A 15672-nucleotide genomic window follows, 5' to 3' on the forward strand; every position below is an offset into this window, starting at 1 on the left:
AAAAACACAAAGATTTGTCCTTAAATATATGTATAATATTATTTATTGTTTATCATTTGTTATTTTATTTATTTAATATATATTTTTTAAGACAGTAGTTGAGAGAAAAACAGTGAGCTACATTATATCATTACATAATGTATTATTATTATAACAGTGTTTGAGTGTCAACAAATATTTCAAAACACACGTGTATTGTTTTGTGACTTTTTTTTTTTTAAGTTTGTTTGTCCAGTCATTTTCACGGACTCGTAAAATCTCGTTAAAAACGGTTTGAGTTTTAGTCGGTCATCTCCCAACCGCTGTCCTACATGTGGCGGAGAAGGTGTCCTATCTCTTTAAGAATGCCGCCATGTTGTTGAGACTCACTTTCAGGACAGAAATAAGGTCCCGCTAATCTTCCTATAACCGTTTTTAAGGTGGCGTCCTCTGAAATGACGGAGATGCGGTGTGTATTTTTTTGCGGTCGTGTTTCTGTGCGGTGTGTTCATGTGTGTAAATGTGCTAGTTTACGGTTATCGTGGCACATTAAAGTGAACAACGCAGGACATCTGTCAGTTGGAGACATCACAGGGGACTCTGCGTTTGTGTGTGTGTGTGTTTGTGTGTGTGTGTGTGCGTGATCCTGCAGCCCCAGAGGTACGTCATTTGGAGTGTGTGTGTGTGTGTGTGTGTGTGTTCGTTCAGAGGCAAAGGAAGGTCACCTCCCATGCACGGCTCGGTGTAACAGCACCTAGCGCGCGTGCACGAGCAAGCCGAGCACCAGCAGTCTCCCAAGGACAACAAAGTGCTTATCCATCAGAAAAAAAAAAATGGTGGCTTTTCAATCCTGTGAGCAGACACACACACACTCACTCACTGACACACACCTCGGTGACACACTGACACACGGCCGTAAAGAGTAAAACCCACCCTTTGAAGTCTACTGCTTATGTTGGGATGACACGGCTTTGTTTGGGGTCTCAATTCCCACTAAACCTTGTCAACCAACTGAATTCAGTGCAAGTACAAATTCAATCTGTACTATGTTACACGGTGGTCGAGTGGTTAGCGCGCAGACCTCACAGCTAGGAGACCCAAGTTCGATTCCATCCTCGGCCATCTCTGTGTGGAGTTTGCATGTTCTCCCCCGTGCATGCGTGGGTTTTCTCCGGGTACTCCGGTTTCCTCCTACATTCCAAAAACATGCTAGGTTAATTAGCGTCTCCAAATTGTCCATAGGTATGAATTTGAGTGTGAATGGTTGTTTGTCTATATGTGCCCTGTGATTGGCTGGCCACCAGTCCAGCGTGTACCCCGCCTCTCGTCCCAAGACAGCTGGGATAGGCTCCAGCACCCCCGCGAGGAAAAAGCGGTAGAAAATGAATGAATGAATGAATGAACTATGTTACACTGCACTCTGTGTGTATGCTAGCGGCCCCGCCTCCAGCCTCATGGTGTGTTCGAAACCGCATATTTACTACTACATACTTCCATGCCCATACTATCCACACTCCTTACTGCATACCCAATCCATCAGACAGTATCAGCTGAATGACAACAATTCTGCACAGACATAGACTCATTGCAAGTTATCGCAAACGCTTGATTGCAGTTGTTACATTTAAAAATCACATTTTGTGTTCAGTGGTGTTTGTGATAAACCAGGATGCTTTTTCACACTGTGGCTGAATGACGACAATTCTGCGCTGGAATAGACTCATTGCAAGTTATCGCAAACGCTTGATTGCAGTTGTTACATTTAAAAATCCCATTTTGTGTGCGGTGGTGTTGTGGCAAACCAGGATGCTTTTTAACGCTGTGGCTGAATGACAACAATTCTGCGCTGGAATAGACTCATTGCAAGTTATCGCAAACGCTTGATTGCAGTTGTTACATTTAAAAATCCCATTTTGTGTGCGGTGGTGTTGCGACAAACCAGGATGCTTTTTAACGCTGTGGCTGAATGACAACAATTCTGCGCTGGAATAGACTCATTGCAAGTTATCGCAAACGCTTGATTGCAGTTGTTACATTTTAAAATCACATTTTGTGGTGTTGTGATAAACCAGGATGCTTTTTCACGCTGTGGCTGAATGACAACAATTCTGCGCTGGAATAGACTCATTGCAAGTTATCGCAAACGCTTGATTGCAGTTGTTACATTTTAAAATCACATTTTGTGGTGTTGTGATAAACCAGGATGCTTTTTAACGCTGTGGCTGAATGACAACAATTCTGCGCTGGAATAGACTCATTGCAAGTTATCACAAACGCTTGATTGCAGTTGTTACATTTAAAAATCACATTTTGTGTTCAGTGGTGTTGTGATAAATCAGGACGCTTTTTCACGCTGTGGCTGAATGACAACAAATCTGCTCTGGAATAGACTCATTGCAAGTTATCGCAAACGCTTGATTGCAGTTGTTACATTTTAAAATCACATTTTGTGGTGTTGTGATAAACCAGGATGCTTTTTCACGCTGTGGCTGAATGACAACAAATCTGCTCTGGAATAGACTCATTGCAAGTTATCACAAACGCTTGATTGCAGTTGTTACATTTAAAAATCACATTTTGTGTTCAGTGGTGTTGTGATAAACCAGGATGCTTTTTCACGCTGTGGCCGAATGACAGCAATTCTGCGCTGGAATAGACTCATTGCAAGTTATCGCAAACGCTTGATTGCAGTTGTTACATTTAAAAATCACATTTTGTGTTCAGTGGTGTTGTGATAAACCAGGACGCTTTTTCACGCTGTGGCTGAATGACAACAAATCTGCTCTGGAATAGACTCATTGCAAGTTATCACAAACGCTTGATTGCAGTTGTTACATTTAAAAATCACATTTTGTGTTCAGTGGACGCTTTTTCATGCCACTGTATATACATTGTCGTTAAAAGTGTATGGAGATCTCAACCTCAGCGATGGCGATGCACGGCCCAAATACCCATCATCCACTGCACCTGACTCTGTGTCAGGGATGAATTCAAGACGTCCATCTGTGATTTTTTTTTCATGCATATAAGTATCATATAACAACGTTCTATTTCTTGCTTAGTACAGTAAGTGGATCTCGCCATTGCCTGCAAGCCTCCTCGCTCTCTCCGCCGCCATCGGTGCTTCAGCTGTTGTTTCTCATTAGAAAAACTGTGTGTTTCTTATTATCCCGAGATGCTCCAAGCAACTTGTGTGTGCACGCAGGTGTGTGTGTGTGTGTGTGTGTGTGTTTGTGTTTACAGTAGCTGCCAAATGCACCCTTTGTCTCTGCAGTTTCTCTGCTGTTTGTCTCTTCTGTCCCCTCATTATAAAAGACACCTTACCTTGCTCTTTCCTCCCCCATTCCCTTCTCTGCCTTTTCTGCCTCCTCTCTCTCCCTTTTACCTCGCTGTCACTCATTATCCAACAGCTTGAAGCAACCAGTCAGCCATATGAGAATGAAACCTGACGCCTCACACACTGTTAGCTTGCATTATATCGGGCTGGCTCCCTGCGCCTTAAACTTTGCCCTAAACCTTTGGCTAGTTTGCTTCTTTGCGACAGTCAAACTAATTAAACCAGCAGCTTGCAGCCAGCCATATGTGAACACTATCTCTGGGTTTTTTTATGCCTTTATATTTGGACTTTACATTTAAAGTTTGTACATTTAAAGTGCAACAACTTATTATTTTGGGACCTCGCAGCTAGGAAACCAGGGTTCGATTCCACCCTCTGCCATCTCTGTGTGGAGTTTGCATGTTCTCCCCCGTGCATGCGTGGGTTTTCTCCGGGTACTCCGGTTTCCTCCCACATTCCAAAAACATGCTAGGCTAATTAGCGACTCCAAATTGTCCATAGGTATGAATGTGAGTGTGAATGGTTGTTTGTCTATATGTGCCCTGTGATTGGCTGGCCACCAGTCCAGGGTGTACCCCGCCTCTCGCCACGAAGATAGCTGGGATAGGCTCCAGCACCCCCCACAACCCTCGTGAGGATAAGCGATAGAAAATGAATGAATGAATGAAAACAGTGCTGCACGGTGTATGAGTGGTTAGCACTCAGGCCACACAGCTCTAAGACCCGAGTTCAATTCCACCCTCGGCCATCTCTGTGTGGAGTTTGCATGTTCTCCGGGTTTCCTCCCACATTCCAAAAACATGCTAGGTTAATTAGCGACTCCAAATTGTCCATAGGTATGAATGTGAGTGTGAATGGTTGTTTGTCTATATGTGCCCTGTGATTGGCTGGCCACCATTGATACACATTCAAAGTGTATCAATTGTGTTTGTCAAATTATTACATGCATTGAGATGCTTCTGTAAGTTGACTGATGATGATGATGATGGCTGGGTTTGCTTGAGTGGGTCAGACATTTTGATTTGGGTGTACCCCGCCTCTCGTCTGAAGACAGCTGGGATAGGCTCCAGCACCCACCGCGACCCTCATGAGGAAAAGCGGTAGAAAATGAATGAATGAACTTATTATTTTATTATTAGCATGAAAATTAGCCAAAACGTGCAACCTGTGTTGCATTAATCTGTCAAATAGAAAAAAGATTGGTAGAAAAAGATGGCCACCATGAACCAAACCGTAACTTAACTAATTGGTCATAAATCATTGACAATGTGTCTAATGATTATAAAATGTTGAATATTTTCCCACGTCTGCAACTGTTCCCTAATCCAAACCGAGCGTCATATCCAAACATGTCGCCGTTCCGCCAAACCCAAAGCGGCTTTCTGGCTTGTCGTCTGAGGTCCAAACGCCGCTTTAATTCAGTTTGTCCTCTGACAGAATCACTTGAGCAAAACAGTGATTCAATTTACTGCCGCGCGGGTTAACGAGATGATACGTTTTATTAAACAAGCAAGTCAGCATTCCTCTTAAACGTCCTTCCTACAACGATGACAAGGCAATAATTCACCTCCTCCGCTCCCAGAGGTCCCAGTTCAGAAAGCGTGCCAATTAGACGCCTCGACTGGCACTTAATTGCCACTCGGAAAGAGGCTGATGGGCCATTCATTAGCAGGACATTAACGAGACTGATTATTCATTAACAGCAGAGCATATTAGAGCAGATAAGAGGCGATTGTAATGGACTCTGTTGGAGGAGAGAAAGGCAGCCGGCTGTCTTCAATAGGATTAGGTGACCTGCTATGGCAATCAAGAGCAGGATAATAATGTTACGAGTGGTCATTAAAAGGAAAAAAAAAACCCTCCTTGTAGTGTTCCTTACTGTTCGGTCCATAGTACTTCTCCAAAGATGCGCATTATCATCATTAACGCTATTAGTGTTGTAAAGTCTGCTAATTACACCACTTATAAAACAACTGACTGGAAAAGCACAGGTAGGACCAGGAAGTGAAAGAATAGTGAGCATCTTGGCTTAAAAAAATAAATTACTGGAAGGGAGGAAAGACACAGGGGCGGGGGATCACCAGAAACACCTTTGATACGTTAAATAAGGACACAGTCCTTATTTAGGGGTCTATGATCTGTTGTTGACGAAACAGAAGCCAAAGACTGGTTGACTCAACAGTTCAATGCAATCCAATTAACGAGAAAACATTAACTATGACTTAATTGGCTGAGAGTACACCTGTAACCCAGAACCGGAAGCCTATACTTTCCACCCGGAACCGCTCTACCCAGAACTGGAAGCCTTCACCTAGAATCAGAAGGCTATAGTCTCCACCCAGAACCAATAGCAACGACTCTGCATACTGAACCTCTCCACCCAGAACAGATAGCGACTACTCTCCATTCAGAATCTCTCCACCCAGAACCGATAGCAACGACTCTACATAATGAACCTCTCTACCCAGAACCGCTAGCCTCCACCTAGAACCGGAAGTCTCTAGTCCTTACCCAGAATTTGTCCACCCGGAACAATAAGCTACTACGCTCCACCCAGAACTAGAAGCCTCCACCTAGAATCAGAAGGCTATATTCTCCATCCTAAACCTCTCCACCCAGAACCGATAGCGACGACTCTACATACTGAACCTCTCTACCCAGAACCGCTGGCCTCCACCTGGAACCGGAAGTCGTTACCCAGAATTTATCCACCCGGAACCATAAGCTACTACGCTCCGCCCAAAACTAGAAGCCTCCACCTAGAATCAGAAGGCTATATTCTCTATTCTGAACCTCTCCACCCAGAACCGATAGCGACGACTATCCATCCTGAACCTCTCCACCCAGAACTGATAGAGACTACTCTCCATTCAGAATCTCTCCACCCAGAACCGATAGCGACAACTCTACATACTGAACCTCTCTACCCAGAACCGCTGGCCTCCACCTGGAACCGGAAGTCGTTACCCAGAATTTATCCACCCGGAACCATAAGCTACTACGCTCTGCCCAAAACTAGAAGCCTCCATCTAGAATCAGACGGCTATATTCTCCATCCTGAACCTCTCCACCCAGAACCGATAGCAACGACTATCCATCCTGAACCTCTCCACCCAGAACTGATAGAGACTACTCTCCATTCAGAATCTTTCCACCCAGAACCGATAGCGACAACTCTACATACTGAACCTTTCTACCCAGAACCGCTGGCCTCCACCTGGAACCGGAAGTCGTTACCCAGAATTTATCCACCCGGAACCATAAGCTACTACGCTCCACCCAGAACTAGAAGACTCCACCTAGAATCAGAAGGCTATATTCTCCATCCTGAACCTCTCCACCCAGAACTGATAGAGACTACTCTCCATTCAGAACCTCTCCACCCAGAACTGATAGCAACGACTCTACATACTGAACCTCTCTACCCAGAACCGCTGGCCTCCACCTGGAACCGGAAGTCGTTACCCAGAATTTATCCACCCGGAACCATAAGCTACTACGCTCCGCCCAGAACTAGAAGCCTCCACCTAGAATCAGAAGGCTATATTCTCCATCCTGAACCTCTCCACCCAGAACCGATAGCAACGACTATCCATCCTGAACCTCTCCACCCAGAACTGATAGAGACTACTCTCCATTCAGAACCTCTCCACCCAGAACCGATAGCAATGACTCTACATGCTGAACCTCTCTACCCAGAACCGCTGGCCTCCACCTGGAACCGGAAGTCGTTACCCAGAATTTATCCACCCGGAACCATAAGCTACTACGCTCCACCCAGAACTAGAAGCCTCCACCTAGAATCAGAAGACTATATTCTCCATCCTAAACCTATCCAACTAGAACCGATAGTGACTACTTTCCATTCAGAACCTCTTTACCCAGAACCACTAACCTCCACCTGGAACCAGAAGTCTTTAGCCCTTACCCAGAATTTATCCACCCAGAACCGGAAGCCTCTAGGTTCCTCTACTCTCCATCCGGAACCTCTCCACCCGGAACCATAAGCTACTACGCTCCACCTAGAACCAGAAGCCTATATTCTCCATCCTAAGCCTCTCCACCTAGAACTGATGGTGACTACTCTCCATTCAGAACCTCTCCACCCAGAACCGCAAGCCTCCACTTGGTACCGGAAGTCTCTAGTCCTTACCCAGAATTTATCCACCCAGAAGCCTCTACGTTCCTCTATTCTCAACCCGGAACCAGAAGCCACTACTCTCCAGCTGAAACAGGAAACCTCTAGTCTCCACCAGGAATCTCTCCACCTGGAAGGTTCCTCTTTTCTCCATCCAGAACCGGAAGCCTCTGCTCTGTACCTGGAACCCCAACTCATGCCTCCTTGATGAATGTCTCACAATACACAATGCCATGAAGAATATTGTGGCTTTCCTATTAATATCCCTGATATTGTGCAGGATATCTGTGTAAAAGGGGCTTCATCTGCTGCTTACAGTTGTTATAATGCTTGTCAGGAATGCAACAAATCGGGACGCCTCCTTTTGTGTAAGGGTAGGCTGGTCGGCTGGGACTGGGTGAGGGGCGTTTATCACCCCACATCTACCGCCGTGTTGTGTTGAAAGCAATGTCAAAATATGTCCGCATGTCGACACTGATGTTGTCGTTGGAAAAGCCGAGTGTGAAAAGCACACAGTGGCTGCACTATTCCACTGTTAATAGCTCGTGGGGGGAAAAAAAGGCTTGTGGCACACCACAGGGCACCCTTATCTACACCTTGCAGTTGTTTAAATGCTTCTAAAAAAAAAAGGTACAAATTGAGAATACTTTTTCACCCACTAGGGGGCGCTCAATGTTGTGAGTCGTTACCGGTTGTCCTGATCTGTGTTGACCTGCACGGCCGCTGTCAGTCTTCTGTGGAGGTTCCCTAGTGGTGGTATGTTCTAACACCTCTGACTCTTCATTTCATGCTTCATTTAACATCACTCCCCGGCAAAACATTGTGTGTGTGTGTGTGTGAGGTCGTTCGTTTCCTTTCCACTCAGCGTTATTACTTGGCTAAAGCAAATCACCAAGTCATGCTTATGTAATGTATCTTGTATCTGCTCAATGTTGATCTGCAAGGACAATGATCATGGTGTCCCCGCACACTGAATACTGTCACACTGACAAACTGGCAAAAGCCAATGCAATCATCTCTGTAATGCAATGAGCATTATACAATATATTAGGATGGATAGTCATAGTTATTGGCGATACGGTAACTCATGAAGCCTCTGCAGTGTCAATACACTGTAAACCAAGGGGTTTCCAAAAAAAAAAACGCATTTATTAAAAAAAAAAATTTTTTTACTTCGCTTTGGTTCCAATTTTCTACAATAAAAGCTCTGCTCAAACATTCCACTGTTCTCAAATATCTTACTTTTTATTTTTCTACACAAAATAAGATGAAAAATAAACAAACAAATCAAGAATAAAGAAAATCAATCAGTAATAAATAAATATAATAATAATAATAAAATAATAAAATAATAAAAACTTAAGAAACCACATATAGTTGGTGGGTAGACAATTTTTTTTTTTTCAGATTAAAATGAACAAAGCATTATTAGAGCCCTGTAGACATGACAAAACACGACTATAGTCACATTTATACTTTTTTTGTATTTACAACATATTGCGCAACTGCAGGGTCTTGAGACACATGCTAACTCGCAAACTAGAGAGCTAGCCACCTAAACGGTAGCCTTCAAGTTATTTCCTTTCAACTTAAATCGGCAAAAACTTACCACTTCCACACGGATAGGGAGGATAACTATTAACAGTTATTTAACCTTTAACATGAACATTAATCAAACGTAATAATTTTTTCTGGGTACATGATACCATACAGCATCCATATCAAACTTGCGCGGGCCCCACTAACAAACTTTTGTATCAAAGCGGGGGCTTCAAACTAGTGTCGCGTGTTTGAGACCCCTGATTTACAACATATTGCACAACTGCAGGGTCTTGAGACACATGCTAACTCGCAAACTAGAGAGCTAGCAACCTAAACGGTAGCCTTCAAGTTATTTCCTTTCAACTTAAATAGCCAAAAACTTACCACTTCCACACGGATAGGGAGGATAACTATTAACAGTTATTTAACCTTTAACATGAACATTAATCAAACGTAATAATTTTTTTCTGGGTACATGATACCATACAGCATCCATATCAAAATTGCGCAAGCCGCGCTAACATTAAACTTTCGTATAAGGCGGGGGCCTCAAAGTAGTGTCCTGCGGGCCACACTTGGCCCGCGGGCCGCGTGTTTGAGACCCCAGATTTACAACATATTGCACAACTGCAGGGTCTTGAGACACATGCTAACTCGCAAACTAGAGAGCTCGCGACCTGAACGTTAGCCTTCAAGTTATTTCCTTTCAACTTAAATCGCCCAAAAACTTACCACTTCCACACAGATAGGGAGGATAGCTATTAACAGTTATTTAACCTTTAACATGAACATTAATCAAACGTAATAATTTTTTTCTGGGTACATGATACCATACAGCATCCATATCAAACTTTTGTATCAAGGCAGGGGCCTCAAACTAGTGTCCTGCGGGCCACATTTGGCCCGCGGGCCGCATGTTTGAGACCACTGCTGTAAATATTCTCCACGGCTGCACAATTGATTTGACTGTAAGCCTTTTTATTTCTTTTTTTTTTTTTTTAACATTTTCGCAGTTCAAATCAACTTATTTCTGCAATGCAATGTCGTAAAAAGTTGACTTTGGATGAAATGTTATGGTTTGTTCTCCTAATCTGAGGCCCGGAATTGACATTTATAGCTATATCAGATACCAAACTGGCTGAGGCGGTGGTGAAATATCAGGTGAGATACCAACACACACGCATCTGATAGCACATAAATCCACTTGTGACATGTAATAGCTTTTAAGCACAGAAAGGCATTGAGTTGCATCTGCAGCAGCAGAAGCTATCATTACACACACACACACACACACACACACAGGTTAGGTATGAATAGATGGTGTGTCTGGGATTGGCGAGATTGGTTCCATCTGTCGTGGAGAAGGTCGCTGGGTCACATCCTTCCTGCTACCTCTCACTGGCCGATGACACTTTATTATTCATCACATAGTATAGACTCGGATATTTGCTGAAATTAGTCAAAGGAAGCTTTATTAAGTCATGGTACCCCATTAACTAACAATCATAACGACCTTTGACATCACCTGCGAATGACGAATGAACTAAATATGAACTAAATATTCATTCATTCATTCATTTTCTACCGCTTGTCAGCACATTTACCACAGTGGAATGAAAGGTACATTTATAATGATGACAAAAAACACTATGATGGAGTTTTTTTTGGTTTACAGTGGAACCTTGGTTAGCAACATTTGTTAACTGCTAACCAAAGCGGACGTTAACCAAATTGATTTATAGGGCAGAAAAGTGGAAAAAGCACATTAAGTCCCCTTTAAATGTTCGTTTATCTATTCATTCATTCATTCATTTTCTACCGCTTATCCTCACAAGGGTCGCGGGGGGTGCTGGAGCCTATCCCAGCTGTCTTCGGGCATGAGGTACACCCTGGACTGGTGGCCAGCCAATCACAGGGCACATATAGACAAACAACCATTCACACTCACATTCATACCTATGGACAATTTGGAGTCGCTAATTAACCTAGCATGTTTTTGGAATGTGGGAGGAAACCGGAGTACCCGGAGAAAACCCACGCATGCACGGGGGAGAACATGCAAACTCCACACAGAGATGGCCGAGGGTGGAATTGAACCCTGGTCTCCTAGCTGTGAGGTCTGCGCGCTAACCACTCGACCACTGTGCAGCACAAATAATAAATCAGACTGTTTAAACTCGTAAGGAGAAGCGGTAGAAAATGAATGAATGAATAAATAAATTATCTGTTTTTACAGAAAAAAATTGTTGAATTAATACATTTTTATTGTATTTTTTTACTGATTATTTTGTATTTATTTTACTTTTATTATATGTTCCAAAGTCTATAAAAAAATAAATTTAACCATAACGAATAGTGCCCTGTGATTGGCTGGCCACCAGTCCAGGGTGTACCCCGCCTCTCGCCCAAAGACAGCTGGGATAGGCTCCAGCACCCCCCGCGACCCTCGTGAGGAAAAGCGGTAGAAAATGAATGAATGAATAAATAAATTATCTGTTTTGACAGAAAAAATTTGTTGTATTAATACATTTTTATTGTATTTTTTACTGATTATTTTGTATTTATTTTACTTTTATTATATGTTCCAAAGTCTATAAAAAAAATAAATTTAACCATAACAAATAGTCAAACATGAAAACAATCCAAAAACCTATACAAGAACGGAGACGGGTGAACCTGAAAGGACAGATTGACAGTCGTGTTATCAATCAACGCCCAAAGCAGAGTGCTAATCCTCAAGCCAGCAGCCATGGCAGGCAGGAGAGAGGGAGAGGACTCTTTTTTTTTTTTTTTTTACGGGAGCGAGAGAGGACGACAAAGGAGATAGGAGAGGACTGTGCAGGAAAATGAAGAGAAGGACAAGAGAGGAGACGCCAAATGTGGTCATGTGGTTGAAGGACAATCGTTGTCTATCAACGTGAAGGATGACTTTTCTCGCCTGTCCGTATGCCCACATGTGCTCACACACACACACACACACACACACACACATATAAAGAGGCTGACCTGTGAGAGAGGACACTTATTGGATCTTCAGCAGGATTAACGGCGATTTAGCCTTGCAAGTGTAATGATATGTGAATGAGTTGATTAGCTATCTGATGGCACTTTTGCTGTTTGACCTCCAAAGCCCGACGACATCGACGGACTGGTCACTGGTCACATCGACTCGCAGCTTTATGAAATGTCACTTAAATCATTAAATTCATTTAATTTAATTCAATACCCTCGACTAAAAAAAAAAATCATCAAAAGTTTCATTTTATTTCATATTTATTTGTACTTACTTTCATTTCATTTGTAATTTTAATGATGGGTTAATTCACTTTAATTTAATAATTCCAGCAAATGTTTATTTTGTTTTATTTTAGTTTATTTTATTACCGTACCCACATTATTTACTTAATTGCCAGATAAATTTTACTCTTTTTTTGTTTAATTTAATTCTCATCCATTGTACAATTTTTTATATATATATTATTGTTACATTTTTATTTACTTTAAACATTTTTGTTTGAACTAAATAAAACCATAACTACAACCACAACAATTTTTTTTTATTATTTTAGTGAGGTAGAATTTTTAGTTTTATTGTCTTGACTTACTTATTAAGTTGTAATAATTTACTATTTATTCACAGATGATTCCTTGTACAAATTAATATTTTAAATTCTTTATTTTGTTTTTATTAATTAATTTTTTGTGGTAGTTATAATTTACAAAGCAAGATGACATAAGCTATACCTTTTAAATAAATTCAATATTAAATATTATTATATATATTTTACTTTCCCTGCCATGACTTCCATATTTAATGATGGGTTTATTCACTTTAATTTAATAATTCCAGCAAATGTTTATTTTGTTTTATTTTAGTTTGTTTTATTACCGTGCCCACATTATTTACTTAATTGCTGGATAAATTTTACTTTTTTTTGTTTAATTTAATTCTGATCCCTTGTACAATTTTATATATTTAATATATTTATTAATATATTATTATTATTATTTGTTACATTTTTATTTACTTTAAACATTTTTGTTTGAACTAAATAAAACTATAACTACAACCACAACTATTTATTATTATATTAGACGTTATTTTAATGAGGTAGAATCTTTAGTTTCATTTTCTTGACTTACTTATTAATTTGTAATAATTTACTATTTATTCACAGATGATTCTTTGTACAAATTAATATTTAAAATTCTTTGTGTCTATTAATTTATTTTTTGTGGTAGTTATAATTTACTAAGCAAGATGAGATAAGCTATACCTTTTAAATAAATTAAATAATATTATATTTTTTATATTTAATTTATTCTAACAAGGTAGTAGCTTTATTTTGTTTCATTGCCATGACTTATTTAATTATGGGTTTATTGATTTTAATTTCCAAACTAACTTTTTTTGTTTTTTTCTATTCATGCAGAGAAAATTGGCAAACTGCATGATTTTTTTTAATTATTATTAGATTTTTTTTTAGTATGCCTGGAAGGGTGACTCTTTTTTTTTAAATATATTTTTCCAGATTCCTTTTCTCCCACTTTGATTTCTTGTGTATACATTTTGAAATGTTATTTATGTTTCATTTTCATTCCCACTAATGACAGGACTGACTGAGCAGAGTGCAAATGATATTATTTAACATAATGCAGTCCATAAAATAACCTTTGCGCCAACTTGTTGTATACCTGTAGTATGTCGTTGTAGCTAACGTCAGCAGTACCAGATCAATTCTATGACTAATACTCCCAGCTGTAATTAATAACACTATGTCCAGCTCCATATTAAAGCAATCTGCTACATGCTACACAAAAGCGAGAAAAGCAGCCCGACACTTTGTCAGCATTAGACGGCGTCTTCTCCCTCATTAGGCAGTCTAACGGTGACAAAGAATACAGGAAGACGAGCGGCCAAATGAGCACCCCGATTGCGTTTGCGTCCCGAGACACGTGTTCTGTACAACACAGTCAACGTCAAAACCTCCAGGAAAAGATGATGGGACACAATTATCTTCCTAATGATGCTAGTGCTACAAAATGACAGTATTTCATGCATGTACTGACTCAATTTAGCTCGGCTTGGTAATGAAGTCATGTGCCTTTAAGTACTATATATATATATATACAGTACTTTTAACTGTGGAATTAATATTGATGACGTCACTACTAGTGATGAATGACATAACTGACAGCTGCCTCCTGACCTTTGTGGATGCAGATTGAGCAGGTCTCTAGCACACCCTGCTGGTGATGAAGTATGACTGCAAGTCAATTAGAAACACTGCATTCCACATGATGATATTGCTAATATCTGACCAAATTCATACATCTGCAATAATAAAATATGCGAGATGGAAAAAAAAAAAAAAGCATAGCGCTGCTAAAAATGTACACGCAAACAGCACACTATTGGGGGTAGCGTGCTGTGTTGGCACAAAGTCCCCCCCCCCCCCCCCCCCCAACATCATTAATCACAACGTTGAGGTTTTGATGCCACAGCAGGAATGAAAGTGCTGCTCTAACGTGAACAGATGTACTAAAAAGAGCTGCCGCCATCAGCTTCACTTTAGGACGCGGGGCACAGCGAGACAGCAGCCACTCTGCTGCTGGCGCCCACCTGGACATTCATTAGGAATGTGCCAAGTAAGAGGCTCAAATCTTAGCAAATGGACGTGTCAATTCCCAAGAGGGATATTGCAAAAATACTTGTTTGACATTCAGACAAGGTTTGCTGAGCCATTTTCATGTAACCAATCAAGGTTCTTGAGGCTGATATAATATTATTTAGCAACTCAACAGGTGGGCACGGTGGTCTAGTGGTTAGCGCGCAGACCTCACACGCATGTTCTCCCCGTGCATGCGTGGGTTTTCTCCAGGTACTCCGGAGACATTCATTCAATGAATGAATGTCTTATTTATGATTACATCTACTATATTGGGTCATAGAAATGTCAAGGTGACTATAGGGGTGTTATTTCATGTCTGGAGGGCTCTGACAATGTGAAAAAATATATCTAGAATATCGTGAACATGATTTGTGTGGGGAAAAAATAAGGTAACTTTACAAAAAAACGTATTCATTAATTAGCCGAGTAGTTAGCGCGCAGGCCTCACAGCTTGGAGACCCGAGTTCGATTCCACCCTCGGCTATCTCTGTGTGGAGTTTGCATGTTCTCCCCGTGCATGTGTGGGTTTTCTCCGGGTACTCCGGTTTCCTCCCACATTCCAAAAACATGCTAGGTTAATTAGCCACTCCAAATTGTCCATAGGTATGAATGTGAGTGTGAATGGTTGTTTGTCTATATGTGCCCTGTGATTGGCTGGCTGGCCACCAGTCCAGGGTGTACCCCGCCTCTCGCCCAAAGACAGCTGGGATAGGCTCCAGCACCCCCGCAACCCTCGTGAGGATAAGCGGTACAAAATGAATGAATGAATTAGTTCTCCTCCTATTTTGTGTGGAAGTGGTAACTTTTTGGCTTCTTATTTTGTCTTTCCCCACCCTCGGTCATCTCTGTGTGGAGTTTGCATGTTCTCCCCGTGCATGTGTGGGTTTTTTCCGGGTACTCCGGTTTCCTCCCACATTCCAAAACATGCTAGGTTAATTAGCCACTCCAAATTGTCCATAGGTATGAATGTGAGTGTGAATGGTTGTTTGTCTATATGTGCCCTG

The 15672-nt window shown here is 41.3% G+C and overlaps 1 protein-coding gene across 1 annotated transcript in view; it reads left to right on the forward strand.

Annotated features, from left to right (window-relative positions):
* galnt1 (UDP-N-acetyl-alpha-D-galactosamine:polypeptide N-acetylgalactosaminyltransferase 1) overlaps window positions 1–15672 on the forward strand; it is a 168899-nt gene that overhangs the window by 95652 nt on the left and 57575 nt on the right. The gene's annotated exons all lie outside the window — the stretch shown is intronic.

This window comes from Doryrhamphus excisus, linkage group LG17 (genome assembly GCF_037039965.1).
Source record: "Doryrhamphus excisus strain RoL-2023G ecotype Guam linkage group LG17, RoL_Dexc_Guam_v1.1, whole genome shotgun sequence".
NCBI classification, from domain to species: domain Eukaryota; kingdom Metazoa; phylum Chordata; class Actinopteri; order Syngnathiformes; family Syngnathidae; genus Doryrhamphus; species Doryrhamphus excisus.